General features: G+C 38.2%; 1 non-coding gene across 1 annotated transcript; it reads right to left on the reverse strand.

Annotated features, from left to right (window-relative positions):
• Positions 1 to 2,760: 2,760 nt before the first annotated feature.
• LOC112699887 (small nucleolar RNA R71) lies at positions 2,761 to 2,868 on the reverse strand. The gene has a single exon (XR_003152820.1). It is a non-coding gene; the product is annotated as a small nucleolar RNA R71 (small nucleolar RNA).
• Positions 2,869 to 6,258: the final 3,390 nt, after the last annotated feature.

Consider the following 6,258-nt stretch of genomic DNA (forward strand, 5'->3'; position numbering starts at 1 on the left):
CTCGAGAATTAATGCAAAGTACTACTATTTTTTTATTCAACTCTCATTTATTTCTATTCTAAGATATCCATTCGCGCCTAAGAACCTGATGAATGTGATGATTATGTGACGCTCATCATCATTCTCACCTATGAACGCGTGCCTGACAACCACTTCCGTTCTACAAGTAAACAAGCTAGAATGAGTATCTCTTGGGTTCCTTAACTAGAATCTTCGTGGTATAAGCTAGAATCCATTGGCAGCATTCTTGAGAATCTGAAAAGTCTAAACCTTGTCTGTGGTATTTAGAGTAGGATTCAGGGATTGAATGACTGTGACAAGCTTTAAACTCACGAGTGTTGGGCGTAGTGACAGACGCAAAAAAGATCAATGGATCATATTCCAGCATGATCGAGAACCGACAGATGATTAGCCGTGCTGTGACAGAACACCTGGACCATTTTTACTGAGAGGACGGATGGTAGCCATTGACAACGGTGATCCCCCAACATACAGCTTGCCATGGAAAGGAATATGCACGATTGAATGGAGACAGCCAGAAAGCAGACGTTCAAAGAGCCATACAGCACCTTCATACGCTTATCTGAAATTCCCACCAATGAATTACATAAGTATCTTTATCTTTATTTTATGCTTTATTTATCTTTATTTTTGAAAACCATTATAACCATTAGAATCCGCCTGACTGAGATTTACAAGATGACCATAGCTTGCTTCATACCAACAATCTCCGTGGGATCGACCCTTACTCACGTAAGGTTTATTACTTGGACGGCCCAGTGCACTTGCTGGTTAGTAATGCGAAGTTGTGAAGAAAGTGCTGAGATTATAAATGCACATACCAAGTTGAGCGCCATTGTTAGAGATCACAATTTCGTGCACCAAGTTTTTGGCGCCGTTGCCGGGGATTGTTGAGTTTGGACAACTGACGGTTCATCTTGTTGCTCAGATTAGGTAATTTTCTTTTTTTGTTTTCAAAAAGTTTTCAAAAATCTTTCAAAATTTTTCTTATTTTTCATTTTTCTAAAAATAATTTTCGAAAAAAAAACCAAAAAAATAGAAAAAAATTATAAAATCATAAAACCAAAAATATTTTATGTTTCTTGTTTAAGTCTAGTGTCAATTTTTAAGTTTAGTGTAATTGTATCTTTTTAATTTTCTAAAAATTTTTCGAAAATTCATGCATGTGTTCTTCATGATCTTCAAGTTGTTCTTGGTAAGTCTTCTTGTTTGATCTTCATATTTTCATGTTTTGTGTCTTTTCTTGTTTTTCATATGCATTCTTGTTTTATTAGTGTCTAAACATGAAAAATCTCTAAGTTTGGTGTCTTGCATGTTTTCTTTTCTTGAAAATTTTTCAAAAATAAGTTCTTGATGTTCATCATGATCTTCAATGTGTTCTTGGTGTTCAGCTTGACATTCATAGAGTCTTGCATGCATCATTGGTTTTGATCCAAAATTTTCATGTTTTGGGTCATTTTTGTGTTTTTCTCTCTCCTCATTAAAAATTCAAAAAATATCTTTTCCTTATTTTACTCATAAATTTCGAAATTTTTGGGTTGACTTAGTTAAAAAATTTTAAAATTAGTTGTTTCTTGTTAGTCAAGTCAAGATTTCAATTTTAAAAATCTTATCTTTTCAAAATCTTTTTCAAAAATCAAATATTTTTAACTTCCTTTTCAAATCCTTTTCAAAATAAATTTCAATCATATCTTTTTCAAAACCAATTTTAAAATCTTTTCTAACTTTTTATCTTTTCTAAAATTGATTTTCAAATTTTTTTCAACTAACTAACTAACTTTTTATTTGTTTCTTATCTTTTTCAAAACCACCTAACTACTTTTCTCTCTCTAATTTTCAAAAATTCCTCACCCTTTTTCAAAATTCTTTTTAATTAACTAATTATTTTAAATTTTAGTTTTAATTTTATTTCCCCTCTTATTTTTTGAATACTAACTAATTTTAAAATAAAAACAAAAATATTTTTCTTTTCTTTTTAATTAATTTTCGAAATTACTCCCCTCTCTTATCTTCTTCTATTTATTTATTCATTTACTAACACTTCTCTTCATCTAAAAATTCGAACCCTCTCTTCTCCTCTGTGTTCGAATTTTTCTCTTCTCCTTCTTCTATTCTTTTCTTCTTATACTCACATAAAGGAATCTCTATACTGTGACATAGAGGATTTCTCTTCTTTTCTGTTCTCTTCTTTTTCATATGAGCAGGAGCAAGGACAAGGACATTCTTGTTGAAGCAGATCCTGAACCTGAAAGGACTCTAAGGAGGAAGCTAAGGGAAGCTAAAGCACAACCCTCTGGAGAGGACTTGACAGAAACATTCGAAAAAGAAGAAGACATGGCAGCCGAAAATAACAACAATGCCAACAATGCAAGGAAGATGCTTGGTGACTTCACTCCACCAAATTCCAACTTATATGGAAGAAGCATCTCAATCCCTGCCATTGGAGCAAACAATTTTGAGCTAAAGCCTCAATTATTTTCTCTGATGCAACAAAATTGCAAGTTTTATGGACTTCCATCAGAAGATCCTTTTCAGTTCTTAACTGAATTCTTGTAGATCTGTGATACTGTTAAGACCAATGGGGTTGATCCCGAGGTCTACGGGCTTATACTTTTCCCTTTTACTGTAAGAGACAGAGCTAGAGTATGGTTGGACTCTCAACCTAAAGTCAGCCTGAACTCTTAGGATAAGCTGGTCACGGCTTTCTTAGCCAAGTTCTTCCCTCCTCAAAAGCTGAGTAAGCTTAGAGTGGATGTTCAAACCTTCAAACAGAAAGAAGGTGAATCCCTCTTTGAAGCTTGGGAGAGATATAAGCAACTGACCAAAAAGTGTCCTTCTGACATGCTTTCAGAATGGACCATTGTGGATATATTCTATGATGGTCTGTCTGAATTGTCTAAGATGTCATTGGACCATTCTGTAGGTGGATCTATTCACCTAAAGAAAATGCCTCCAGAAGCTCAGGAACTCATTGACATGGTTGCAAATAACCAGTTCATGTACACTTCTGAAAGGAATAATGTGAGTAATGGGACGCCTCAAAGGAAGAGAGTTCTTGAAATTGATGCTCTGAATGCCATATTGGCTCAGAACAAAATGTTGACTCAGCAAGTCAACATGATTTCTCAGAGTCTGAAGGGATTGCAAAATGCATCCAACAGTACTAAAGAAGCATCTTCTGAAGAAGAAACTTATGATCCTGAGAACCCTGCAATAGAAAAGGTAAATTACAAGGTTGAAGCCTTTGGCAACACCTGTAACCCTTCATGGAGAAATCATCCGAATTTTTCATGGAAGGATCCAAAGAAGTAGAGCTTCAATAATAACAATGGTGGAAGAAACAGGTTTAGCAATAGCAAGCCTTTTCCATCATCTTCTCAGCAACAGACAGAGAATTCTGAGCAGAGATCCTCTAGCTTCGCAAACATAGTGTCTGATCTATCTAAGGCCACTTTAAGTTTCATGAATGAAACAAGGTCCTCCATTAGAAATTTGGAGGCACAAGTGCGTCAGCTGAGTAAGAAAAACACTGAAACTCCTCTTAGTACTCTCCCAAGCAATACAGAAGAGAATACGAAAAGAGAGTGCAAGGCCATTGATATAATCATCATGGCCAAATCCAAAGAAGAAGGGGAGGACGTGAATCCCAATGAGGAAGACCTCATGGGATGTCCTCCAAACAGAAAGGAGTTCCCTATTGAGGACCTAAAGGAATCTGAGGCTCATATAGAGACCATAGAGATTCCATTAAACCTCCTTCTGCCATTCATGAGCTCTGAGAACTATTCTTCCTCTGAAGAGGATGAAGATGTAACTGACGAGCAAGTTGCTCAATATTTAGGAGCCATCATGAAGCTGAATGCCAAGTTATTTGGTAATGAGACTTGGGAAGATGAACCTCCCTTGCTCATTAGTGAATTAAATACATAGGTTCAGCAAACTTTACCTCAAAAGAAACAAGATCCTGGTAAATTCTTAATACCCTATACCATAGGCACCATGACCTTTGATAAGGCTCTGTGTGACCTGGGGTCAAGTATAAATCTTATGCCACTCTCTGTAATGGAGAAACTGGGAATCTTTGAGGTACAAGCTGCAAGAATCTCATTAGAGATGGCAGACAAGTCAATAAAACAAGCTTATGGATTAGTAGAGGACGTGTTAGTGAAGGTTAAAGGCCTTTACATCCCTGCTGATTTCATAATCCTAGACACTGGGAAGGATGAGGATGAATGCATCATCCTTGAAAGACCCTTCCTAGCCACAGCAAGAGCTGTAATTGATGTTGACAGAGGAGAGCTAGTCCTTCAATTGAATAGGGACTACCTTGTGTTTAAAGCTCAAGGATCTTCCTCTGCAACCATGGAGAGGAAGCTTGAACAGCTTCTCTCAATGCAGAGTCAAACAGAGCCCCCACAGTTAAACTCTAAGTTTGGTATTGGGAGGCCACAACCAAACTCTAAGTTTGGTGTTGAACCTCCACATTCAAACTCTAAGTTTGGTGTTGGGAGGTCCCAACAATGCTCTGAATACCTGTGAGGCTCTATGAGAGCTCACTGTCAAGCTATTGACATTAAAGAAGCGCTTATTGGGAGGCAACCCAATTTTTATTTATCTATATTTCTATTGTTCTTTTATGTTTTATTAGGTTTATGATCATGTGGAGTCACCAAACAATTGCAAAAATTAAAAATAGAATAAAAAATAGCAGAAGAAAAAGCACACCCTGGAGGAAGAGCTGTCTGGCATTTAAACGCCAGAAACAAGCATCTGTCTGGCGTTTAATGCCAGAAACAAGCACCAAGCTGGCGTTTAACGCCATAAACAAGCATCAATCTGGCGTTAAACGCCAGGATTGCATACAAAGGCATTTTACACACCTAAAAGGGTGCAGGGATGAGAAATCCTTGACACCTCATGATTTGTGGACCCCACAGGATCACCTCAGGATCTGTGGACCCCACAGGATTCCCACCTACCATATCCCTCTCTCTTACACCTTTTCATAACACTCTTCCCCAAACATCATTCACCAATCAGCTCAAACACTCTTCTCTATCACCTCTTCACCACTCACATCCATCCTCTCTTCCCCATAAACCCCACCTACCTTCAAATTCAAAATCTATTTCCCACCCAATCTCACCCTAAATGACCGAACCTACCCCTTCTTCCTCCACTATATAAACCCCTCCATCCTTCTTCATTTTCACACAACACAACCCTCTCTTCTCCCTCTTGGCCGAATACACATCTCTCTCCCTCTCCTCCATATCTTCTTCTTCTTCTTCTTCTTCTATTCTTTCTTCTTTTGCTCGAGGACGAGCAAACCTTTTAAGTTTGGTGTGGTAAAAGCATAGCTTTTTTTTATTTTTCCATAACCATTTATGGCACCTAAGGCCGGAGAAACCTCTAGAAAGAGGAAAGAGAAGACAAAAGCTTCCACCTCTGAGTCATGGGAGATGTAGAGATTAATCTCAAAGGTCCATCAAGACCACTTCTATGAAGTTGTGGCCAAGAAAAAAGGTGATCCCTGAGGTCCCTTTCATGCTGAAGAAAAATGAGTATCCGGAGATCCGACATGAGATCCAAAGAAGAGGTTGGGAAGTTCTTACTAACCCCATTCAACAAGTCAGAATCTTAATGGTTCAAGAGTTCTATGCTAATGCATGGATTACTAGGAACCATGATCAAAGCATGAACCCAAATCCAAAGAATTGGCTTATAATGGTTCGGGGGAAATGCTTAGACTTCAGTCCAGAGAATGTAAGGTTGGTGTTCAACTTGCCTATGATGCAAGAAGACGCACGCCCCTACACTAGAAAGGTCAACTTTGATCAAAGGTTGGACCAAGTCCTCATGGACATATGTGTGGAAGGAGCTCAATAGAAAAGAAACTCAAAAGGCAAGATGGTTCAATTGAGAAGACTGGACCTTAGGCCTGTGGCTAAAGGATGGTTGGAGTTCATCCAACGCTCCATCATCCCCACTAGCAACCGATCCGAAGTAACTGTGGATCGGGCCATCATGATCCATAGCATCATGATTGGAGAGGAAGTAGAAGTTCATGAAGTCATCTCTCTAGAACTCTACAAAGTAGCCGAAAAGCCCTCCACCTTGGCAAGGCTAGCTTTTCCTCATCTCATTTGCCATCTATGCTACTTAGCTGGAGTTGTCATAGAAGGAGACATCCTTATTGAAGAGGACAAGCCCATCACTAAGAAGAGGATGGAGCAA

This window comes from Arachis hypogaea, chromosome 6 (assembly GCF_003086295.3).
Source record: "Arachis hypogaea cultivar Tifrunner chromosome 6, arahy.Tifrunner.gnm2.J5K5, whole genome shotgun sequence".
NCBI classification, from domain to species: Eukaryota; Viridiplantae; Streptophyta; class Magnoliopsida; order Fabales; family Fabaceae; genus Arachis; species Arachis hypogaea.